The sequence below is a fragment of the Battus philenor genome, unplaced genomic scaffold (assembly GCF_028537555.1).
Source record: "Battus philenor isolate CCGP_79_NKW_IND1 unplaced genomic scaffold, ilBatPhil1.0.hap1 SCAF_3, whole genome shotgun sequence".
NCBI lineage: Eukaryota > Metazoa > Arthropoda > Insecta > Lepidoptera > Papilionidae > Battus > Battus philenor.
Genome location: NW_027181693.1, coordinates 14,803,172 through 14,830,923, shown reverse-complemented (window position 1 = coordinate 14,830,923; position 27,752 = coordinate 14,803,172). Strand labels below are relative to the sequence as shown.

At 35.0% G+C, this 27,752-nt stretch overlaps 1 protein-coding gene across 3 annotated transcripts in view; it reads left to right on the top strand.

The window, feature by feature from the left end:
- Positions 1-27,752, top strand: part of LOC137926837 (uncharacterized) — a 135,125-nt gene that overhangs the window by 73,128 nt on the left and 34,245 nt on the right. For 2 of the 3 annotated variants that reach the window (XM_068770552.1, XM_068770553.1), the window contains 2 exons: positions 5,717-5,763; positions 23,646-23,707. The gene's annotated coding sequence lies outside the window, so the exon portion shown is untranslated. Of the gene's footprint in view, positions 1-5,716; positions 5,764-11,768; positions 11,890-23,645; positions 23,708-27,752 lie in introns of those variants that run through there. The other variant, XM_068770555.1, reaches the window with a different exon arrangement.

Here is a 27,752-nt window from a genome sequence, read left to right as displayed (position 1 = left end):
AATATCCAACGCATTAATATTACTGGACACCAACATGTCGTTATCGTGCCAACTACTGATATATGCCCATTGCAAGCATAGGACTTCAAATATCGCTGCGATGAACGGTCTCTAGCGATCTCTCGCAACCTTGACTTTGTCGACAGTCCATATAGTCGAAGACACCGACGCCAAGCGTCTCGTACTCGGGAATCTGTCGACCAAACCAACGTGTGATATCATACAATCTTTATATTTTAAAGGTCCTATATGTTAAGGTCACACTATATCTTATATAGATTTATTCTGGCCAATGCATTGTCCCTTGATGCTGTGTCCTTAGCGAGATACGATCTTCCGACAGCGTGACTACAACTTGTTGCTCGCAATTTCGCCGGGTAGCTGATAATAATCCCCGTCCGCGATCCCGGAGCTTTGTTTATTTGTTTTCCGTGACGGATGGTGGATACTTCGGCTTTATCTTATAGCCTCTAACTACAGCATTGAAGTAAAAGAGCTCAATGGCCTTGAAACATATTATACAACAATTTATTTAGATTTTATTTACCGCTAATTAAAGTCTAAACATACTTGTTTGAATATATATAACATATGAACTGTTCCTACAGAGTTTACTTGTTAAAAGTTATCGGTCTTTCACATGCTAATACAGAAAATTAAATAACATATTCTATAAATCTTTATTACAAAGTCGAATAAAAAAATATTATAATTTGTTGATATTAGCTTAAACTGTCACAGCGAAATTTAATTGGACACATTTTTGTCTTCGAGTTTTGACTTCGTGTAAGTTTATTTTTAAATAAATATCAAACTATATATTTGCAGCCAAACAGTAGCAACATTAATGTAAAGAGGTTTTTAGCTCTATGTAAAATATCATCTGAAAACGGTATTACCGTAACATACAAATAAAAAGTTTAGTCAGCAAAATATTGACAATTTTGTTACCGTAGCCGTTAAAATGATTGAATAGGCAAATAGTGCCATAAGGTAAGATACATATACAAGGTGCTACAGAATTTTGCACTTTAAAAACTTATGCAAGTCTGTAGCTATTATGGGCAGATTGTAATATTTACAAACGAGTGATACCGTGGTAAGTCACGTTTTATATAGAATAAAGAGCACGAAATATTGAGGTTACTGCGCAAAAAATCAAATTACGTGGGTTCTGCACAGCGATGTTACCACAAACGTCTTTACTATCAAAATTTAATTTTAAACACCAAAAAAGAACTTGTTTTCCTCTTTAAAATACTTCAGAAACGAACTTTGTTACACAAATTCACGTATAACGTCTTAAGTAATTTATTTATTGAAAAAGTTTTTTTATAACAGCGTACCTTGAGCTAAGCGGAGGGCGAGTATTAAATGAGTTTTCATTTTTATTGAAAAAGTTTTCGGAATTAATTCAAACTTTTGAGTGAATTAGTAAAAGTTACATGAAATATTTTATTTATCCTGTCCCTTCAGGCTGTCGCATTCAAAGGGAAAAAATAAATCATGTTTCATGGTGAATTATTTATCTTTTAATTTCTTTAAAAACGAACAACGATTAGTTCCAAAAGTAAGTTATCAAATTCCTGCATTAACTTTAGGTACACTGCATTGCGATTTGTATAGGAAAAGAAGTGCCGTGTAAGCTATTTTGTTACCTTAACACCTTTGTTGGATATCGATATAAAACAAGCACATTTTATTAATTTTTAATGTAAAGAAATCAAATATGTTACACTTGTAAAGTCCGTTGATGGAAGACGTTGCAATAAAAATTGCCTTTGACAGAAGCCGGTGAAAGACGCCGTGCGTTCCGATACACACGCACTCAAGTACAATAATAAAAAGTGTTACGTTCGGATACAATATCGAACAACCTTTCACAGAGCCTTAATGAAAATTTATTATCCAAATTGGTGGAATCTTTCCGAGTCTTTCCCTTGTAACCATTCGCCGATGTTTTACAAGAAAAACGTTATGCAAGGTATTAAAACATTTACAATTGAGATACAAATACGTACATGTTGTACATGACGAAATATAATGCTAGCTAAATTATTTAAAAACAACACTCACTAAGCAAAAAACACCCGAACAAAAAAATTAATAATGAAAAGAGGACGGCTTTAATATTTTAGTAAACATTACGCTTGTTTAAAAATTGAGCGCGGGAAGTTGTACGTTTTTTTTTTCGAATGCTTTAGTCGGTCAGTGCTTCCAAAACTTTCGCTAACCTAAACTCTTGAAATTCTGTTTTGTTTTTTTAAGGTCTGTATTTATGTTTGAAATATATTACCTACCACAGAGTGATTAATTTACATGGAGTGATTGTACATAGGCGGAGAAGTTTTAAATCTTTTTACAGACAAATATGTTATACATTTACACCTTCAAACCTTTCTTGTTATCACCCTGCATTCATTTTTCAATGTTTCCGCCATTAGCGATATAGTTTTCTTGAACCTCCAATGGAATTCCACTTAACCCTAGGAGTACTACAGGTTAATAGTAAATAAAAAAGACTTTAATGGAATCAGACGTTACCTCGCGGAAGTCCATCCTAAGTAAGAAAAGGATCAATATTTAGCCACTTCCGCACATGCAATGGTAGTCGTGCAATAAAATTCACCGCCCGCCAGCCTGCTGATAAATGCGTATGCGGCAAACAATGCGAATCACACAACCGCCACCGCCAAATTACTCAACACGTGTTTCATCCCTCCACGGAGCATCTTCAGGAATTATGTTACACCGATTAGTGCCAAACACAGAGTCAGAGTCAGAATAAAAAAGACGTTAGAGGGACACTGATTTGCCATGTTTGTCAATGGTACAGATGGTTTTGCCTAGAATAATTTTAATGTTCAATTTTAGCCCATAGATTTGATTTGCTAAGCCCGGAACAACAAGAAGTAAGGTTTGTTGAAGACAAAGCCGAATATCAGGCTACGGTTGAGTATCCCGACATGTGTATACGAATTGCATGCAGCGGCTCTATAGCCGTGAGGGCTTTAAGTCCTCTTAATAGCTTAAGGTCATGAAATGAATCGAATACCCATGTGACGGCTCCACAGTACAGACTTTTCAATACTTACTCGGACACTGTTCCCGATTCGTAACCAAAAGACATAACCACGTGACCCTTTGCGAAAACCTTAATATAACTCCATTCAAGTTACTGGACTTTTTCTAGAAAAAAATCCACAGCAGAATCTTTTACTGAGTTTGCCCGGCACATTGGCTTAAATCTCAAGGCAGTTAACGGTCTGTAGCGCTATGGCTGCGACTTCAAATAATAATGTAGAAATGAATGGTTCATTTAATTTAGTAAAAGTCATAAATTAATATTTTTAATTTTTATGAATTTAACTACATTTACCCATAAGTAATTTTGTATACGCTGTCGTAACTTGCAGTTGGGAGAAAAAAGATATGCTCTCTCAACTATCTGAAGTCATTTTCACAGCCTAGCGATACAAATTAGAATTAATAATGAATTATGCAAAAGAAAAGGATAACGATGCGACTAGGAGGAGAATACGATGCAAGATTAAAATATGAAAGCACAAAGTAATTATGACTAAATATATTCTATTTCATTAAGGCGACATGTTTATATGCGAAGAGGCTTAGAGCGGCCCGTCGCATTATCGGCTTACTGCTAAGCAGTGGACTGCTTAATTCCTTATTAAGAAAAAGTATAATTTGTAACAATACTTAGATATCATCGTTGTTTTGTGAGAAAAAATCTAATTTATCATGTTGTTCTACGACAGCAAGGCCTAACCCGTCAGTGCCACAACCGCGGTGAGGTCTCGAAGCTTATTTTAATGACTTGATTGTCTTGCGAGAAAACCATAATGTACGTATGCTTGGAGCAGACACGCTCGGCTTCTGTCAGACAAGTGAACTCTTTTGTTTGACTAATCGGGGCATTGTTATTGCGCCGTCGAGCGGTGAGTTGTGACGAGATTAGATCGTGTACGCATACGTGTATCTTGTCAGCGTTTATAGCAACAAAACAACAGTTTAATTTCTTTCAGCACTATAAGATCAACAAAACAATGCCAATTTATTGGTAGACTATTGAATTTGACACCCCTTTTCTCAAAGAAAAGGTACAACATTATTCAACACTTGTTCAAAGTGCTAAGATATACCTGAGACATGTTTCCGCGCTGTTTCTCTGCGTCGTGCGGTTAATAATTACTTATATAAATTGAAATAGAAAGGCATATAGTATTGACCCCATTAGTGCCATTAATTTTTAAATAATAAATACGTCATCACTTAGGAAGAGATGGGTTTAGGTATAAAACTGTAAGTGAACAAAACACAATAAACCATTTTAGAAATGTTAATATTGTTGCCTCAGTTGCAAAAATACTGTAATAGACGTCTTTTATAATTGTGAAGGATTATGTTTCCAGATAAAAATATTGATTGTTTACTTTGGCTATAATATTCATCATGCATTAGTTTGTCTTATCTTCAATATGCATAGAAATAAACCGAAGCTATCTTCGAAGCCATCGTGAAACTATAGCACCCTAGAACATTTATAAACCTCATCAAAGTTGCCTGGTATTGTTGTTTGTTTACTTTGGGCACGAGACTATCAAAATTGATCTCTGTCGTCCGAACGACAACTTTGCTAAGAGAAGCAAGCTGTGGTAGCAACTACTGAAGCGCTTTAACATTTTAACAAATATGCGTCTGAAAAACGAATGAAATAAAAAATATGTCGTATCAAGTAATCCAGACGAGTTACTTTACAGAGTTAAGAACATGGCATCAAAATATTCTTTTTTTTTGTTTAGGCTACGGTTCGCGATCTCTTAAGGCCGCACGTTTACCAATCACTGTTGACGGAATAACAAAATAGAAAAAATCTCAGGATAGATACAAACAGTAGTATAAATCGAACTTTGAATGTTTTACCACGTAATGGTAACATAACCAGTGAAGTTAAAATGCCACGAATGCTTAATGTCACGATTACAACAGCTAAAATATACTTCCTTTGCTTAGAGAATAAGTTACTCTCTAAAGTGACTCACATAACCGAGCCTTGATCTTGGGGTTTTTCCATGATTCACGGAGGGATTTGGAACTATCTTGTGGTAATGGAGAGGGCTGTGTTACAAGCTTCGCTGCGAGATCGAATAAAATAAAAAAATGATCACTGTCGCAGCTCGAAGAATTGCTTTGTCTGAAGTGACAGTGGGGCACATTTCTCGTGTAACCAGCGGTGGTTGGGACCGAAAGTTGCGACCACTTGTCGGTAGATGCTGTATGGGGGAAGCGGATGATGATGATATCTTCTTAGAGTGCCGTCTTCTTACGAAGGTCGACGAATTAGGTCAATCTTAATTTTTGACATTGCGGCTCAGTGGTGTCAGATTTTTAACCAGGATTTCCATCTTCTACTAACACTTTGTATTACGAGAATCTTACCCCGAATGACGATAAGCATTATATCAATAATCATATGAAGTTATTTGTGTGACTATCTGTTTTTGGGTTCTTAATTTTAAACCTTTATTATTTGACATACGTTTAATGATTTTCATTCATAAAACAACCAGCGTGTGATTTTTACTCAATTCTCCGGTACTAAAACAGTCATTTAAGTTCATGTAACCGTATTCCCTTAAGTTTTTTTTCTATATTCGTTATTTTAAGTTTTATATTAATTTTAACTATTCCTTTACAGGCATTGGTACCTCTTCAATGCTCGAGTGAACATTAAACCGTGCTGTGGTAAGTTTAATCAAATTAATCTCTAACTATTAAATTAAAATTGCATAAAATCAAATTTAAAATGTCCTGATCAATATAAGAGTGGGCGTCTATCGGCTGATATGTATGAGTTAATTAATCATTTTAACTATGAAGCAATACACTTAGTAAAGTGGTTTAGTTTAATACGTTAATCCAAAACTATTAAAGATATATAATTAGTATTAGAAGTGGTGTTCATTGGCTGCATTAGAGTCCTTTAAGCAATGAGTTACTCCTCATAGCTAATACCTTACCAAACCATCACTGAAGTCGGAGGTAAGCATTTTACCTTTTACTCTTTTGACGAATTTGAAAAGCTTATTTAGAGCTTTAGGTATACGGCTATTTTTAAAAAATTGTTGCTCAATTGTAATAAAAAAATAGTAAAATGAATTTTTCTCTAACCTCTCTTTGCGTATCTCTTCAGTAGAAGTTATAATTGTACCCTATTATTTTTTAAATTATCAGTTAAGAAATGATCAATGCGTTTCTTATAGCAAGACACTAGACCGCAAGACCTAAGTCATCTTTTAAAATACGTCCGTCCCCGAATTAAAGCCTTTTGCTTACGTACAGGATTTCTTCGAATACTTTCCCTCACTGCTTTGATAACCTTTTATATATGAACACTACGTGGGCGGCCTGATCTATTTCTGTCACACAGAGACAAATACAAAAGTAATTACAAATATTTGACTTATACCAAACACATGGAGGATTTTCTTTTTTTTGGCTCTGTACCTAAATACTTTATGTAAAGCAATCACAGCGATTCGGTTCTCTTTATCACCACACTCTATTGTAATACCACAATGTATTTTACTATATATTATCGGAAAAATAGGAAGACACAACAATCATATGATAATGTCAGATTCGAATTTCATAAGTAACATTTTAATTTTTTAATTATAACAGTATTAATGGCCAGGCTATTCGGTTCTCTTTATCACCACACTATTGTAATACTACAATGTATTTTACTATATATTATCGGAAAAATAAGAAGACACAATAAACAATCATATGATAATGTCAGATTCGAATTTCAAAAGTAACATTTTTATTTTTAATTGTAACAGTATTATTGGCCAGGCTAATTATTTGCTCTATCAATGTCCGGCTCTCCTTTACTTGGAGAGAATATTTTAAGGTTTTCGAATCTAGAAAAACTTACTAGTTTTCTTAGCCATAGGCGTGCATGTTTACAATTTTTGGAAAAAGTGAAATAATTAGTTTTTAAATACACAAATATATAAGTTGGAATACAACATTCAAATCTGTTAAATACAAGAAAGCAAAGTTTCTACTAAAAATATTAGAGGGAAGCTTACATCCAACAATGAACTGTCTTGTAGCTGAAGTAAAAATGATGAATTCAAGGAATTTTTTTTGACATTTGTATCATGTTTTATACTTGTTGTTGCTTATCCCAGAAACGTAAACAAAACAAAATATAAAAACACGCTTAATAAAGTTACAATATAAACTCAATTAGAGCCACGTAACTTTGTTACGTAATTAGTGATAACGTAATATAGCACCCGGCGTGGGTAGCGAACTCCCACTCGAAGCCGGGTCAACAAAAACATGCGATGTTTTGCCCACACATACTCTTTAAGTTAGTGAACTTTTCTGTTTGATCACACTACACAAATCACACTAATCGATCGATGGATTCAACATTTTACAATCACTGCTAGAAGTGTCTCAATACAGAAAAGTATTATTAATAGATGCATTTTGCATAACAAAAGCAAGTACTGAACGATTTAAAATTAAAGTCAAATAAACACGAGGTAGTTTTTCTCACAATGGCACATTTAGTTGGACTAGATAAAGAACAACTTCGACAACGTTCTTTATCTAGTCCAACTAGGACTAGATAAAGAACAACACCTAATCATAATCATTTTACCCTATGTCCAATGGCGGTTATTGGTCTCCTTTATAGATTTCCTGTAAGACAGACAAAGCAGGACTTCATCCAGTGTCTTCCGACGATTAACAGGGTTGTCTGTCTACCTTGTGTGTAAATGTCGTATACGATGAATAATCGGGATAATTATTAATATAGTATATATTTAGTTAGTATATTATTAATATAATTTTTATGATAAATATATCCCGCACGTGGTGTCTCCTTCAAGGCCCTGAGGTCCCAACAGTCCCATCAGTTAAACGCGTCATGTGTGTGGCCTGCCCACTGGCAATTGAACTTGCCGAGCCACATAACTAAGTCCGTTATGTTTGTCTAAGATTCTCGTTATTCTTAATACTTACTTCTAGAAAACTCGAGAATGTACCTCTCTATTGACTTATCGCATCATTATCCCAGCGCCATGACTCTAAATAACCTAAGTGTTTAGTGAAAGAGTAACAGCTAGCAACAAATTTTAAATAATGAAGATTCTAATAAAAAAATACCGTTAATAAAGATAAGACCCCTTCCGTTTCAAGATTTAAGGCCTGAATATAAATACGCAAAAAACGCACTTTAGATACGATAGAAAAGCATGACATCTCTGTTTATTAGAGGAAATAATTCTTAAAGACTTCTTAGAAACTGAACTGCATATCATTCAACTACAAGCAATGACTCCTAAATATGCGGATGCTCTTCCCGTCTTACCAAAGCCAGTGTCGCCGATAATGGCAACATTGACAACCATTCCTATTTATAGTTAAAATATAAAAAAGGAAACACAACATATTTCCTATTTAACACTGTAAGGGAACTTGCTCGGTATGTTACACCGCCAGCACCGCGTGTTTAATGTCTGAAGGTAAACAAAACTTACGTACTTGTACACGCGTTTTAATGGCTGTACCGGGAATGAAGTCACTAAGGCAAAGCCTATTGTCGGCTAGCGTTATTTTTAGTATAGTGAACAAAGGTAAAGAATAAAATTATTTCTAAGAAGAGTTGAGAGCTTTTCGGATTATAGGCTTCCCCCTTACAATGTTCTATAAGTCCGTCATAAAAGATAAAAAAGATGTGCAAAAGGGCACATAACTATGTCTAGTTCATTTCGAAAGAAATGGTCCAAGAGAGAGTTATTGGTATATATCGAATTTCACTATCATCACCATATCAACCCATAGGTGCCTACTGCAAGGCAATAGATGACCACGACAAAGCGGTAGAGCCTCCCTCAAAGATAGCTGACCGATCTTGTTCTACCCGCATCCAGCGAAATTCCGCGACGTTGGTTTTGTCATTGGTACTCAGTGGGCAGCTTACTCACGCCGCGTCTACTGACTCTCAACGTTCGAGAAGTTTTCGTCCCAAATGGCGATCTGTTGTCCGAGCAATGCCCCGCCCACTGCCAATTCAGATAATCGACAAAAAAAATATCTATTATAACGAACAATGTACAAAGAAAATCCACGGAGCTCAGTTTAATACTAAGGTGTGTGGCATACCGAGTGATAATTATTTCATTCTTTTTGTATAACCTGTATCTAATCCTGTATAAGTACAGCTTGCCGCAATGCCACAGGCTTACGAACTTTTCCTTTTATATTCAGAACGTGGAGCCTCGCTCCGGTAGTATTTAAAGTGCTTTACGGTCTTCGAAGATTAGATGCGAAGATTATATCAATTTCTACATTTATATTCAAATTGTATTAATGTAATCTTTTGATTTAAAACGTAATTTGGTAGCGTATATTGATAAATTTTAATACAAATATACCACAAATTTAAAAAAAAACCTTTTACCTAACTATATTATGTTTTACATTATACAAACGGTTTTTAAAAAGTTTATTAAATTAAAATGAGTAAAAACTGTAGTTAATAGTTGAGCTTTCGAATGAATTGCTGTAAATACTGTATTAAGGATATTTATAGAAGTGATTATTTTAAAAGAAATAATAAACCGTACATATGATTACACCTGTATATGCATTCGATTATTCTAATCCTTTTATGCGCTGGCACGGATAGCACTTTAGTATTGTTTTGTTTATTTGGGAGCCTCTCGTACCCCCTATCTGGTGTGTGACAGGGACTAGCTACATGTATTTATTTTTTCACGGACATTTTTCTCATATTTTCATTATCTTCGTTCATACATCATATGGTATCTTCCGTTCTTTTCATTCTTACGACAATTCTTCTGTCTTTCCCTTTCGCTCTGTATCGCCTTTCATTCATCCCTCATTACTCTTTTACAATTTCTTTATATTGTGTTATTACTTTATATCACATTATTATTTTTCGCTATAGACGCAATAGACGCAACGGTTAGGATAGGACGGATAGGCCCTCCAGTAGGTGGACTGACGACATAGTCTTTTTTTATTTTTTTTTTAATTGCGGGGGCCTCTCGTACCCCTATCTTTGGTGGGACAGGGACTTTACGGGCAATTTATTTTTTCACATATTTATTATTTCCATTCTCTCCTTTTGTTCTTCACATATTCTTTCAATCTATTCTTTCATGCCACATTTCTGCTATCTTTCCCTTTTACTCTGTGACCTTTCATTCCTCCCTCATTACATGTTACATTATATCTTTATTTATTTTCGTTTACATTTTATATCACATTTTGAGTTACATTTTATCACATTTTTTCTTATTGTCTATTTAAATTTTTTCTTATTTTCTTTAATTTTTATTTTTTTGTATCACTTTTTTAATTATTTCCTTGCAGTATGAGAGGAATTCTTCCCTAGTATCCTTTCCGCCTATCAAGGAGGGACGACATAGTCTAGGTCGCTGCAATTCGCTGGACCGGTGGTCGTGGCGATCTTTAGAGGCTATCTATCCGTTGACGTGGTGGTGATGAACCGAACGCGTTCTATAACTAATGGATTCTACTCAGCGTTCAACACATTAAAATTTTTTATCGATGTGTTAGTGACACTGTACTACAATTAGGCTGACGTAAGAGAACCCATGTTGCCAGGTCAAGGACACTGCAGTGTTTCAGCGCCAAAAAAAGTTTGATAAATTTACAACGTTTTTAAATGAATAGTTAATAAATAATATAGAATACGTTTCATTCGCCGGAACCTTCAAGGAATCGCTGCGTTATTTTTGTAATAAATTTTTGCAATAAAGTCGTATTGGTGCCATTTTCAATCAAAATTTATTTTTATACACGTGGATGGCTAAACTCATTTATAATCTGAGCCATTTTTTCCAAAATTTAATTTTTTCGCGAGTCGCTATTGATTACGTATTTAAAAGGTATGACTCTGAAATTATATTTATTAATATCATATAGGTAAAAGTACAAAATGTGTATTAAAATTAAATTTTAATATTAACACAGATTTATTTTACTTCTCTTGATAATTCCTTCAAATTGGGTTAATAATTGGTAAAAGCACTTTTCTGAAATTTCTTACAGAGACTTGTTAGGTAATACTGATCGGTGTTTGATATATATATATATATATATATATATATATATATATATATATATATATATAAATTAAAATAACAAAACAACATATCTTTTTGAACACAAAAATGAAAATGATACTGAAGTTTATTATCAAAGCTGCAAATAATACTTGAAAGAGTCGCATGAGGTTTGAAAACCGCAGGTTGAACCCCTCCTCTATGCTATAAAGTCTATCGCAAATCGTCTGGATGCCAATAGGCTTCTCCCAAAGATTGCCCTGATTACCGGTTTTGCTCTGTCCGCATCTACCGACTTCGCACTACTATGTCGTCGGTCGACCTGTTAAGGGGAGCTCCGAGCCGTATCGTCTTGTAGTTATTCTAAATAAAATAGACAAATTCTGTATTTTCAATATCTGTGTTACTATTTTGGTTTACGCTTGTTGCGGCCGGGTAAGACAACGTCGCAGCTTTAAAACTAGTGCAATTATTGTATGCAATTAACGAAAAGTACCTGGCATATATTTACCACTGTAATATCACTACTCGCTTGTGGCAATGGATGTGTCGACGACGCATATCCTAGCCGCAGCGGCCAGTCGCGGTTTGGCGCGCTTTGCGGTCGGACGTATTATCTGTGCACGCTTCCGTTCGTCTTCTGCGCATTATAATATTGTAAACACGTACCGGTTTTTGTGTCGTTTGTTTTTTTAAAGAATAAATATTTCCTGATTCGTTCAAAAAGGTATATAATATTATTTATAGCAAATTAATATAAAATGTTGTGTTACTATGTGTCTTGAATTATTAACAGTTTAAAAACAAATTTGCATTGTGTATGTTTTATGCGTCAACATAAACATTTTCAACTAGAGTTACTTGATTGTGATGACAGTTAATGACGAATCTATTTACATGACGCAAAAGTTGTCATCGTCTGTCATATGTCAGATTGTATAGTTTAGATTATTAAATCATTTTTGCATTGATAAACAAACTATTTCCTTTTAATCTTTCGGCACATTGCATTTATTTTAGAATACCGGTTTTAAAAATAATATATTTTAGCTATGTATTGGTGGGGCATTGGTTTATTTGATAGACTTAACAGTTTGTTTTCCGATAACAAAGGATTTTCTGGCGAAACTGATTTTCTTAGTAAATGGAATTGATCGTAAATTTTGAACAAAGCCTCGCCTTTCGGTAAATTTATGTTATGGACGAGATTGAGGAAATTTTCGGAATAACTCCCTGGTGTTTCCTTAGTGTGAATTTACTGCCAACCTTGTTGTGAGTAATGCATTATATACATATTTCCTCGTACATTGCTTATTTTTGGCTTGAACGCTGATATTGTGGTCGTAAGTAACCACCGGTAAACCTCTGTTCGTTAAATATTTTTGCTGTTCTTGTACCCAAAGGGTAGTGTTGACAATTGCCGTCTTTGGTCTATTCAGTTATTGGTCGACACTTAAATGGAAAAGACTTGCTAAAAGTTTTAAAGCTAGAAATTTTCTCATACCTGTCGGATGATGCTCCAGTTTTTTTTTTTTAATAAAAACAACGGCAGTAATTAAAAAAATATAAGTAAGATTTCCTTAGGATTTATTATTAAATATGTGAGATCGAATCAGAAATAAGAATATTTGCAAAAGATCCAAGATCACCGACGTAACTGCGGGGCACATCGATTGTGCAAACGATGGCCATTGGGGCCGATAGGTTCTCGAGTGGCGACCACGAGCCGGTAGACGCGGCGTGAGTACGCCCACCAGTAGGTAGACCGACGACATAGTTAAGCCCACGAGAAGTCGCTGAATGCGGGCAGCGCAGAACCCCACATCGTGGCGATCTTTGGTAGAAGCCTTTACCTTGCAGTGAGCGTCCATCGATTGAAAAAAAAGTGTTACAGACACTACAAAGTTTCACTAATTACATGAAATACTTTTCATTGGCATTATAACTTTTTATCAATAAGACATTCTTTATTTGTAATAAGATCTTCCGAATAATCGAAGGTAAAAGTATTAAACTTAGCGACTGATTGTTGTCACTTCCTTTAGCGCCCTTCACCAACAGGTGAGGTTATTTATGTTTAAAATTGACAAAAGTATATTTAATGGAATCAGGCGTTACCTCGCGGAAGTCCATCCTAAGTAAGAAAATGACCAATATTTAGCCACTTCCGCACATGCAGTTGTAGTCGTGCAATGAAATGCACCGCCGAGAGATCTCTGATTGACTCTGAGACTCTGTGTTTGGCACTAATCGGTGTGACATGGCTCCTGAAAATGCCCCGTGGAGGGGTGAAACACGTGTTGAGTAATTTGGTGGCGGCGGTTGTGTGATTCGCATTGTTTGCCGCATACGCATTTATCAGCGGGCTGGCGGGCGGTGCATTTCATGGCACGACTACCACTGCATGTGCGGAAGTAGCTAAATATTGGTCTTTTTCTTACTTGACAAAAGTATCACCCGAATTTCTGAAGGGCTTACTCCTGTTCAATATGAATACGGACTTCTTATTTACTGTGATCTAATTAGACAAGTATTAGGTCGAATACACTATTGCCGCTTAATGCTTACAGCTAGAAAACCAAGTGATCAGGCAGTGTAAAACTGTGTAAAAGTTATGTACATCGGTAAATAAATTTTAAACAAAAGTTTAAACTTAAATATTTTAATAGGTAACAATTTATGTTATATTTATAATATTATTATGGTTTTCCTTTCCATTTATTCGACACCGTCGTTCAAATATGTTATGTACTAAAATACGTTTAATTTATCTTATATTTTTTGTTGTATCTATGTCAATCCCATATAACCTATTCGTTTCAAGCACACTGAAAGACATAGGGATCTTTGGGGAATAAAGATATCTATGAGGGAATCGCAGTGTGATATAATGGTACGCAGAGGACATTGCTGCCCATCCTATATATAACTTGTTTGTGATCAGTTGCAATTATATTTATTTAATGCACAGAGTGTTGATTAACAAGTTTTATCCCGGGAATCGAATCCGCGACATGAGATTGCAAGCCTTAGTCCTCTACCGCAGGGCTACATTGCTCAACAAAATTTTATCTATACGGAACCATTATCTTTGACTTGATTTAAAAAAAAATATTTTAATAGCTGACTGGATGACAACGACAGCTGTTTGTTATTAATTTTTAATATTCTTTTATAAATAGCATTTATTATAAGCTGTTCACAAGGATTGCATCGTGCGTATATATATACGAATGTAGAATCCTTAGTAATACCTAATCTCTCATGGCACGGAAATAATCAGACACGGCTTAACTAATTAATGAGATTGAAAGCGATCGAAATGGTATGAACAATACATAAGCTTAACTCTTCGTTTTACAATGAACCTATAATGCGGTTAGTTTTAAAATATTGAACCTTAGCATGGTGGTATAAAGGCTCTTATTGCACGAAGCTAAGGTTTCACATGTGCATAATACACGCGATTGTACGTTTATATCAAGTATCGCGATGTCCGCAGCAACAACAAGTTTCATAGCAAACGTAACAAGTAATATTTTGGATTGATTCAATGATGTTTATATAATGTTTAATTTTAAAAACATTTTTTCATGTTTTAATTATTCATCTGCTTCGCGTGTCATTAAAAACGTAGCAGTTGGTCTTATATGTTTCGTCCAACCGTGCCACAAAGGAAATTCTAGTGCGCAGAACACGTGGTCGCTGGGAAGTTAACGTTCTAAGGTGGAGAACATGAACAGGCAAGCGCAGCTTAGAATATCGACTCCCAAGGCGGACAGACAAAGTCGTTGGAAGCTTCCAATCGGTCCGATTGGAAGCCTACATCCAGCATATTATTTATTAACTACATGAGAAGAGCTTTTAACCCTTTCCTTACGGCAGTCCGTTCCGCCGAATTGACGCTACTGAACCGGGCATATGCGCCGCGAAGTGCGCACATTGTATGGCGGTAAGCTGATGTTCGAATTTTCTCATTTGTGTTACATAATTGAAGATTTTACTGGTATATTAATTAAAAATAGAAGTTAGAATAATTTTTAGTAATTTATTTGGCTGTAATAAATCTTAAAACACGGATCTACACATAAGCTCACATTACAAGGTGGATGCCGTCTAACTCGGGCGCTAGTAACGAAAGGGTTAATCGTGTTCAATAAGACATAAGTTCAAACATAATTTCAGACACATGATGCAGGCCGCTTGCATTCAGTCCGATTCTATATCTGTGGGATAGGCTTATGTCTAAATTAAAAAAAAAGAGACGCAAATTTCAAAATTAATCTCATTTCACAAGTAAACCATTTATCACAAAGAGTTAGTGTAATACTAATATTATATCTAGCGCAGTTTTAATTAACCAATATGTACTGTAAGAAAATATTTTCTTAATCATCTTACGACAGGGTTACAATGAAAAGTTCTCATCTAAAGGCTTTCAAAGTTTACCGAAGTTTGCTTCAAATCGTGTTCTACTCGCTTAACACTTGTGGAGATTTCGTTAAGTTCAAGTTGTAAGTTTGGTTCGGTTTACTTTGAACTTTTTATAGAAATACTAAAGGAAACAAGTTTGGTTACATGTTAAACACGCATCCAAGCATAAGTCCTCGGTTGACGAGAAATTTTTTGAATTTGCTAAAGTTAAGCCTGTTAATATTTTACCTTACCTTCTAGAAGTATATCTAGTACTTCTTAACAATAACAATCTTTAACTTAGTAATTATCTGTATGCTCGTAAATAGAAGAGACGAACACGAGATCACTCGTAGTAGACAACTCCACTACAGTGACTCTCAAACTTTTATGTTCTTCTTCCAACAATAATTTTTCTATCAAACGTCCTTGACCATCTGAATAATCTTTAATATTTAATTGAATCAGGCGTTACTTTGCGGAAGTCCATCCTAAGTAAGAATATCACCAATATTTAGCCACTTCCGCACATGCAGTGGTAGTCGTGCAACAAAGTGCACCGCCCGCCAGCCCGCTGATAAATGCGTAGTACGTAGTGGCTAAATATTGGTCCTTTCATACTTATCTGAATAATCCTTTTGAACATGTTGATAGTAATATAACACCAGCGAATTAAGATGTTTAAATTTTTTTATCATCTTTAACCTAGACACCTGTAATGTTCGGAGGTCAGATAGGGGTCTTGAAAATGAAAACCTCACAGCGTAACAATAAGTATAATATTTATCGCGAAAAAAGAAAACTCAGGCGTAAAATCTAAACTAAGACTGATTAGAGGCTGTACTATGTCTTAGCTATAATGGTGTTAAGAACTCACTGCCCTTACTAAAGGGCAACAATATACACTGCCAATGTATTACTTTTTAATTCAAATAAAAATGCCTACTTATATCAATTTGACACTATTCAGACATTTGGGTACAAATATAAGAGAACATGACATATTGACTTTCAAACCGAAATAATGCTGTAAGCATACGAAATGCTAGCTTTCAATTTTCTTTGTCTTAACCCTATATTAGAGTTCTACTTCCTAATACAGTAGAACGTTGCATATTTATGAAAATCGTTAAGTGGGATGTATGTTAATGCTATTACGAGCTTAAGTTCAGAAAGGTTCTGTTTTATTAAAACACACCCAATTTACCAAAAGCACTTTCAGAGTGTTGTGGAGTTTCTCTGATTGCACACTGATCCCTCAATACTAAAAGAGTAACTCGTTGCGTTTACCTGCTTTCTGTATTCAAATTTTGTTAAAATGTTTTAATGATAAGATCGCAGCAAGAACACAATAACAAAACTAACACGGCACGTAAAATCGAATAGAGCTACCCAACGGACAAAATCTTTCATTTCATTGCAATAAATATACGATTAAAGTTATATGAATCGATGTATTGTATAGAAAAGTGATTTAACAACATACTAAATGTTTTATTCATGATTATCAAAACTCGATTTCGGAATTCGAAGTTGTCAACTGCTAGCAGTTTCTATTAGTCCTAATATTAATGACATCGTGGTGTATCAGTGAAAGTGTTGCATACTCCAGCTCAATACGTGTGCAGCGCGTGCGGTAGTGTCGCAGTGAAATTGATTGCCTCTCCTCGACAGCTTGATTGATGGTTCATGACTTGCATTGCATGCCCGAACTGCTCAAAGGTCTGCCCGCAACAGGTAGCCTGTTAGTGTAAGATGATGAATTGTATGTAATTTTTATTACATTTTTTATGTTCAGTAGCCTTATTTATTTTATTTCTGACTTTATGTCTGTATGCTTTATTTATATTGGAAATCAGAACCTGTTGAAAATACTATGGTATCTTTAATAAGCCAACTAGCAGTCAGTATTCTATAAGAACAGAATTATACGATAATATTTGGTAATTCACTCTACTTAAGGCACTGTTTGTTCATTAGAGAAAATTACGTAGGAGTAACATTTTGAACAAATGTGCTGTGTGGAACAATACTAAAAGAAATACAGGTCAAGTACAAATAATTAATAAAAACAACAGATCAAAATAATGAAAAAACTATGATGCTATGGATACTAAAAGTTTTGTATAGAATCGATAAGTAGGGTCAGTTTATATATATTAATAAATCATGTTGAAGATTTGATTGCGTGAATTTGTAAAAAAGTAAGACTTCATATAAAGCTATGTGTCGAGCGAAGTCTGTTCGAACTGGAGACACTGGTATACTGGTATATAAATAAACGCATAGCTGCAAGGCGTTCATGTCCAGGAGTAGCAGGAACTATTATGTGATATTTGCAGTTAAATCGCTAGTATTTTCTTGATAGACCTTGAAGTACTACACTGTTCCTTTGATATTGTAACAAAATATTGAATAATAACAAATGAAGACAATATTGTCGTCATCATCGTTATTACAACAGTAGGAAGTGGTCTACTGCTAATAATAATATTGTAGTTTACAAATTTAATGTACATGTTAAATAGTTTTTGGATACGTTAGACTTATTGGTAGTTCTATCTCGTATCGCCAAAAAGTTTATAATCAAATAAATCGTTTGGCATTAGTAATACCTGAGCTCCTAAATCTAATAAACCTCGCTCATACACAGAGAAACTATGTTATTGACATCGTAAGACATGGGAGACAAAAAACTTTCAATGTTGCATTAGTTGCGAGGTGTTGATCCAACTTTGTCATCGACGAGATCATCTGTATTATATTTGATTTTGCCGATAATGTTTTTTATTATTTTCTGTTAGGAAAACCTTGTTTAAAATATTACTAATTCAAATTAATGTGCCTTTTTAGCAAGGATTTTGAAATACAAAGTCCTTGGCAGCTACATGATTGCGTTTGAACTTCTTGAAGTAAAGTGAATCGAATCACTAATTCAATTTATAATAATTACGCAGCTCTTCTTACTGATACACCAATATTTGCTGGTTGCTTTACCTCAGTGATCCTAATCACGCTTGATACCACAGTAGACGAAGCTATACACACCGTCGAAGACCAGAGAGATGGTGTAACATAGTGCGCGACCATCTTTCCAAGAAGGGTCACGATTCTTAGTACTAAATAATACAACGCAAGGAGAAGACTGGCTTAATTGTTAGTTGCACTGGTACATCTTAAAGGCCTTCAGCGAAAGTGATAAACCGCTTAATTTTAATCCATGAAGCATTATCATCGTGTAAAGATTTATCTCAGTGTGTTTTTCCTCTCCGGCAGGTATAGGGGGGGCGCCGTTCAGTTTTTATCTTGTTTCGCAAGAACGAGGTCACTCGGTGGAAATGAAATCTTTGTTGTTTTTTGCATTCTAAAAAACTAGCTAATTGAGTTGTTAATTATTTTTGATAGTTGTAATTCTGAGGCTTTTACCTCTTTTTTCAAGGTAGGGGAGTTAAAGTAAATTTTGTTTATCGTTTAGTTTATTTCAGCGGTTGGAAAGCGACCTGCATTCAAACGCCTATCTAAATATGGTAACGAAATAAGAAAATATCGAAAATTTATATCTTCTCTGCTGGAATGAATGTTTTTAAAATTATAGTCGTACCTTGCATTTCCTTTTGTAATTTTCCCAAAATGTTAAAGACGATAGGTTATTTTTTGTATTTGACGTTATTTTTCCATATTGTAATTCAGTCGATTTTAAAAATAATACTTAGAAAAAAATATGTAGATCACTTGGCATGGATATAGCGAAACATTAAGTGGTAATGTTTGAAACAAATCCGCTTGCACTTCCGCGAGCGTTGCGGAGATATTCGAAGCCGTCGTCACTTATAGAGCAGTGTCCGCCCGCTAGCCCGCGAAAGGGAAAGGTCGTTCGACATGACCAGAGCAGCGTCGCGGCTTTGACCTCAGCCCGGCCGACGCACGGCGCGCGTATCGGGAATACATAACGAGTCGCGGACCGGTTCTCTGTTGTAGGTCGTTGTTTGTTTTGATTCATTGTCTTGCGTGTCATTTTCTATTTCCTTTCCGAGAACCACGTTCTGTTTGCGGATTGTTTTTCGGTACAACTTTGTTTTGGCTATATTGACAATGAAGGACGGCTGTCTCGATAGAAACCAAAATAACGGATGTATTCGGAATACGTAGTTTTAGGTGTAAAAGTTTTATAGGGGCGAATTTGTGTCTCACTTGCTATTATCGATTAATGTAGGGTACACCTTATTCAACTATTAATGAAAAGGAAATAATTAACGTAATGATATAATTAATGTTCTCAAAATTCGGATAAACATATCAAAATTATTGTTTACTATCTGCCCCTGCATACTTTACTGCCAAATGTGCTTTGCCTGTCGCATTCCAATAAAAAAAAATAATGTAATATTTTTCAGTGACCACTTTATACTGGGTGATTTGAAACAGGCTATAATATATATATAATGCTATGATATACAGGCTATAAAATATATACATTATTTTTTTATATAGATATATATATAGATATAATAAAAGCTTTAAAGATCTTATCTGTCTTACGATCTTAGGTGTTTTATGTAATTATTTTCCTTCCCAATTTAAATTTACATCTTTATTTTATTTTTCCTGTTTTATGAAACGAACTTGGTGAAACAAGGTGAAACACCTACCTTTATTGAATTATCTCTGCATCACCTAACGATTAACTGGTAAAGAATGCCTTTATCATTAATTTCTCTGTTATTTCTAAAATGTATAAGTGTTTAAATAAATTAAAATATATCTGTATGTTTATGTATTTTCTGTAATATTATATACGTCATACGGAATTCGTAAGCCGTTCCGGCAAATATTATATTCGACTTTACTAAACCAAATTGATATAAACGAATTTTGTACCAAGAGCAAATGAAATATTCATTCAAGATGGCGTCAAATCTGTCACTAATAACATACGTTATTTTAAGGGTTTTATTCCTATAACCAATCACCTTGTATACAAGGTGCTGCTCTTGTTCCACACAAACATTTTTATTGATATGAAAATTTAATTTGAAAAATAAAGTATTTTATGTATGTTTGAAACGATACCGGTTCACCTAGTTCCATTATGGTCACGTACGCGTTATTCAGAGCACACCCCGGTTACGCTAAGCTCTTCCCATTCACCTGTCATTCAACCTCTGTCAACTGCGAACAATGTAAAGACCGGTCGTGTTATCCTTTCGGTCTGAATTAATTTAGAACTCCAGTCTCCGGTCTCACTTCTATTTATTTAATTATCATTTTTTTTAAATACTTCCATTATTATGTTTTTACATCAGATGTGGAAACATGTTGTAGTTATAGCTATTGAAACAATATTAAAATTAATGGAATATAAGTAATGCTTTGAAAGATATATACAAACTCTTTAGAACTGTACTACTTGTATGTGAATTTAAATTTAAACGTCTAAATTAGTTTGTTATGTAGACAATTGAAATTTAAATGATAAATGTGTCCTAAGCATAAAACTGGAGGCTGGTTCAATCAATTCTACAATTTTTTGTATTTTTATCAAGAAACAAGACAAGTTATTACGGAGAGAAAAAAATAAGAAACCTCTCTCGCTTAAATATTGAACGTAAATCGATACCGCAAATAAAGAGGTGCTATGGTATAATAATAATAATACTTACTTGTTAGTTGTGGTAAAATAACTGCTTTTTACTGCATGCATATGAATGCATATACCAAAATTATTTTTTTTATTCTTGACTGTGTGTCTGTCTATTTGTTTCGGCAAATCTGTGAAATGACTTGATAGATTCTGACGGGACTTATATTGGCAGATAGTTGATGTAATAAGGAGTAACTTAGCTTTTATTCTATAGAAATTCTTAAACGAAAAAAAGAGTCGCGAGCACAGATAGCAATCACTATAATGTATTATTTACTGTAATATGTATGTAAATACAAAAATGCAGTGTGCGAGTAAAAAAAATTGTAAGTAATTATTTTTATTTATCAATAGATTAAATTTGTAATGAGATCACTTAGTAGTAAATTTTTACTCTTTATTTTTTACGACCAGCTTATTACTTTTATCAGTACGAAGTTGGTATCGGCAGCTAGTTACTACATAATTAAAATAGTATTGTTACAATGTTTGTTACAAAGTTATTATTTGATAGTTATACTAGTATTGAAAATTTATAAAACACTGATATGTTAGATATTATTATAAATTGTACGACTTGTACTCTGCCCGCTTCGAGAACTTAATAAAAGCACAGTCAACCCCTAGTTGGTAAAATGTCGCCATAACAGACCGTTAATTGGGGAAGAAAATATTCCTATCAAATTTGAAATCCTTACGCGTAAGAAATGCCTTACGGTTCCAGAGATATCGCAATGGCTGACAAATCACTTGTACATATACATATATATGAAGGCTCGGCAGGTTGATCTTAATCGATATATTAAAAAATTGTATTTTTTTTTACGTATAAACCTCTAGGTTCAAATGAAGGTGCTTTATCTGTATAGTACAATTACGGTAATAATAAGACGTGCGTTTGTTTTAAAGTAAAATGTACAAACGGGTTTTGTATTTCAAAATAACATAATAGGCATGTTGTATATCTTCATTGCAGCCGATGGACGCCCACAGCAAGGCGGCTCCTCCAAAAATCGCCAAGATGATAGATCCCGCGCTCCTCGCATCCAGCGATTTCCATGTTGGATATAAAATAGAAGAAACATGAATGTTCAAATTATTTGTTTATCCCAAATCAAAGTAAAGCCAGTATAACTTCATTCAATGTTTTTTTGTTTGTTCACTAAAGCTGTTTCAGTAAACAGTGGACACGTAATTGGAACGCCCAGATTGCTCGCGCGAGATTAACTCAATACGTGTACTCGCTCGCGTCGATATTGAAGCAAACATTGTATTAGTCATGCCAATAATAACAAACAATTCGCTTCTCGACTATCGATTTACACCTACAACTTCTTATTTAAGTTTTAAATGAGATATTTCAAGGATTTACTTGTCATTTTTCTTTTCAACTTTTTTTATGACCAAGTTTTTACTGTACTATCATCTATAAAAATAATTATTTCTAATTTTCTTAAAGATATCAACGTGTTTAATATATTAGCAAGAGATAAAACCACTGCCTTATTATGATGATAATTATTCGGGCCTTTACAGTGCAATATCAAATTTTAATTTTATAATTAAAGAGTATTTAAATATTTTGTTACATAAATTACTTTGGCTTCGTTTTATTTAAAAAATCAACATGTAACATGTATATCAATAAGATGGTTTAAGCTTAATGTTCAATGCTAGACACAAGACTCTCCCAAACGTTTCTTCTTCAAACTTCATCAGCGACCCTGACAAGTTTATCAACCGTGCGGGGCTGGGAGTCCTTCGCTATGCTGGTCCGTAGCTTCCTCTCCAAGGCCTTTCGATCCTAGCGGTCATCTGTTCTGCGCTGTTCTTTTCTACTATAAGATATCCACTACTGGACATACATATACCTCACCCAAAGATTTCCTGTTAGAATAGATTACCAGTTAGTAGCGACCTGGATGCAGCTTTCTCCGAAGACGTTAAAGTCAAGGTTATAATTCCACCTTGGGAATACTACCACGTTCTACGTTGTGCTTATCGGTCTATGGTCTCCACTTCAGAATAAGGCTCCAGCCGCTGTATAGCCTGCGCACCGCCCATTTCAACTTGCCAATCCGCTGAGCTGTGTCAGTACTTTTGTTCGACTACAGATCTTTATTTAATGCTTTTTTTTAAATGTTTCGATGAATACTTATGCCAAAATTGAAAGATAAACATAGACGGCTGATCAAAAAATATTTCATGAAAGTGGAGGGATTTCATAACGCCATATTTGCCTTTAAACCACCGCTTTTGTTTTGATTTAGATGAGTAAATAATTGCATGATACAGTACGCTCTGTATTTTTTAGCCGCCACGTAATAAACAAATTAATATACACAGTCCAAATGTGCAATTGATCCCGCGCATTTTAATTTCGTAAAGAAACTATTGTATAATACTAAAATTGATTTGTTGTATTCCAGAGGGTGATGCGTACTGATCCATTACTGATGAATTAGTGAAAATCGGAAGGCGGTTGGATACGGTAAGTGCTTTCTCAGTTTATTCTAAAACAGTGAAATATATATGATCCTTCACTGTTGAAGGTTGGCTGCTAATATCATAAGCTGACGTGTAACTGTCTCACCTGTTAAGGTGAGACAGTTACACGTCACAAGTTATTTTACATCTCCTGGCGTCATTTACTTGAACTTTGTAGTAACGTTTAAAAAAAACTTATGATGTCAGACGACGGTATATTTTGACAAAGGACAGTCGTTGTTGTGATTAGGACTTATTAATCAGTTGTATTAATTAAAATTTTAGAAATAAGTTCGGATGTTTTTCCATTGGACAATCTACAAATATAATATAAAATTATATATATACTCGTATAAATATATATGTATATATATGAGTGTGTGTGTGTGTGTGTGCGTGAGTGCGTGCGTATGTGTGTATGTGTGTGTTTTTTATATGAACCATTTCAAGAACGACTGGATGATGATAATGAAACGTAAAAAGTGATAAGACAGACCACCCCTATAAAGTTGCAATAGGACCGGCTGCGAGCGGCTTGCATACAGCGTCTTGCCGAAGTGCTACCCGCGTACAGAATGAATTGTCACAGTTGCCGTAAGAGCCCGCTTAAAACTATTCTACAACAATTGACGGGAGCGTTTATCGAAAAAGAACTGCACTCGTCAATCACTATGTCAAGCTTAGCGAGAATCGGTGCAAAACTCCTCTTTTATCGACGATAAAATAGTTAAATTTTCAACTAAAATTTATAGCATTTCATTTGTTTTTAAAGTCTATATAAATGTCATATTATTATCAAATAAATACATAGGTAATATGCTTTATCTATGCCATGATGAATATCAAACATTAATCAGTTAAAATGAGATTCAGTTCATTGGCTCCTGGACACGCGCCAAAGTTACTGACTGTACTTAACAAATGCCGATGCGTGATGCTACCCGCTTATTAGCTACAGCTCTATCATGCTACCGTATAGACAAATAGACAACCAGTATCGAAGAACCACGCAAAGAAAATGTTTAGTAGTGTTTTTTATAAAAGAATGTGTTGTTCAATTCACTTAAAGTAAAATGTGTGTTTACCTTTTAAGCATTTTTATTAGAATGAATAATCTATTAAAAAAGGACTGTCATACGTTCCAATTTCTCTTTCAATCATAAATCTGGCTAGGGTAACAGAGGGGCCGACAACAGCTGGTTGATGTGATAACTTCATCTGTTACAATGTTGTACCATTACAAAACATTCTTACCAAACCAATCTATCACGAGCCCGTTGAACGACTTAACAAAGGAATACGATTCATATAATCTTAAAAATGTGAGGAAAATTTTCACAAAATGAATAAAGGAGTTCTTACCGAAAGAGATCCTATACACTTTGACCCATCCGGACCTTTGGTACTGGCCACAGATGCCTTGCCTCGACTGCCGGATGGATCAGAACAACCTATTGCGTTTGCAGTCCAACGATCTCTCACAAACAGCGAAAATAATAAAACTGTTTTTATGTTGCTATTTTAACATTTTAAACTACATTTTTACTTCGCGTCATACTACAACATTACTGACGATGTTATATGGAAATTGATTTTAGTTAAGCGCACCGCTCTATGCGAAGTCAGATGTCTACATTAACATTCTATTTGGGTTTGGTTTCCTCTCCACCACTGAGACACATGCGTCCTCACAAAGCTACTATGGTTTAATGCGTCTTCTACATATGTACATGTTTATGTTTCACAAATTTAAAGACATTAAGCGAGGATATTCTAATGACATTACATTTATATTGTTATTGAAAAAATCTAAAAAAGAGGCTATATACTTTATCGTGATTACAATAATTTTAACCGATAGATTTCCCATGCCCTGGGCCTTTTCATAGACTTCTAATGAGATCGGTAGGAATCAGCATCTGGTCTTAGCAGCAGCTCTGGCCACATCATGAATTTATATATCTGTATAAAGTATACTTTCTTACAACTAAGTAAGCATTAGAACGTGTGAATAGAATATCTTAGCTTTAAGGTAAAGTTTTTTTCAGTTAAAGCGATAGTCACGCAGAGCCCCATGTCATTATCAAATTCTCGGGCATTCCCTTCTTCTCTTCATTGTCGGGTTCGGAAGACGGCAATATAGCCGATGCGGAAGCAGGGAGACTTTCATCAACTTGCTGCTTCCGCAACAGATTCGATAGTGGTGATTATATGTCCGAAAGGTCGCAGGAATTGCAGCACAGTACCGGACCTTTTAGCGATTTTCGGAGGAGATCTGTGAGAGAGCGGTGGGGGTCCAGTGACTGAAACAAAGAAAAGAAGGAGAGGATCATATCTCGTACGCTTTCCATAGCAAATTACCTGCACATACAAAGCTCGACATCTACGGATACGAATTTCAGAATGTAGCTTTTCTCCCGTTATGGCGATATTATTATGAATGAGAGATGTGATAATTTAGAACAAGTTACCCTAATGGCTTTAGCTCGAAAAGAATAAGCAAGTTTGACTTTTTGATATACAATATTTTACTCTTAACTTTTGCATAGAGTTAAAACTTTGATTTAACATTTAGCGAATATGTTTTGCATGGAGTGATTACACTTCTGATCCGGACGTATTGGAAGTCTTTGGTCAGAAGCCTATGTCCAGATATGTCGGAGCCATCTTAAGGCTAATATGATGAAGATAAATATAGTATATGGGTACATGTGCGTTAACATTACCACCGTTCTTGTATAAAAATCTAATTATCCAGTGTATACATTACAACAAAAGTTTATTTTTTTGTTCGTTGTAAAACCCAAGTTTTGTGGTTACGAAAGTTAAAAACAAATGTGTTTCAAATCCAAGCCCACAATGGGCCCACTCGAAAGCGACGTTAGTACTGTAACAATGCCTCCTCACGACACAGACGCGAAGCAGTAAAGAGTCGGCCGTAGGAACTACCTCTGGCACTTTCCTTTATATATAACCCCTACTATAAATTCAACTCGAATTAATTACACACTTGCCAGTTGCGGCTACAAAAAAATGAAGTGGATAGTAGTCAAATTTTGTATGTGGACCGACTGGTTACATTACGATGCAAATTGTAAGTGTTTTAAGCATTAAAATAGGAGAGGAAGGAGAGCTAATAAGAATATCATTAGACCACTTCTGCACATGCAGTGGTAGACGTGCAACAAAGTGCACCGCCCGCTAGCGCCCGCTGATAAATGCGTATGCGGCAAACAATGCGAATTACACAACTGCCACCATTAAATCACTCAACACGTGTTTCACGCCTCCACGGGGCATCTTCAGGAGTTATGTTACACCGATTACTGCCAAATACAGAGTCAGACTCGGAAGTGGCTAAACATTGGTCTTTTTCTTACTTAGGATGGACTTCCGCAAGGTAACGCCTGATTCCATTAAATATTTAAGAATATCATTGTTGCACTGAAATTTGGATAACATTGAACCTTTGACTTAAATCTAATTCATGTTATTTTGCGGACCTTACCGATTACCTTACTTTTACTTTAAAGAAATCTTCCTAAAAGACGGTAACCCGTGTCGTGTCCGCTGTATTCTTCATCCAACTATTAAGAGGAAATAATGCAAATGTACGAAAGAGCTGATACGCATCTTGAACAGTTAAATTCGAGTGTTCGTAGTAATTACCATGTGTCCTCGTTTTTCAAGTGGTTTATATGCAAAAACACAGGCAATCTAACTTTTCAGTTTATAGAGGAAAAAAAAGCTTATTTCGTACACAACGTATATATAATAAAAAGTATAATGTTTCAAATCTAATTTTCCATTTTATGTATATGCATGTGTAGTAAGGTTGGATATATAAGTTCGGAGAGTGGCGCGCGTGGGTCGACCATAGCCGGGTAACACAATATTTAGACGGCAGCTACTAACTATCCAAAACAAACAATATATCTGGTACAAGACGAAAGCTCAACGCGGGCACGACTGTGTAAGAGAGAGGTCACCTCTCTCCGACCGGTGACCTTCAGACGGTATTAGGTTCCCCGGCGACTAATATGTAATTA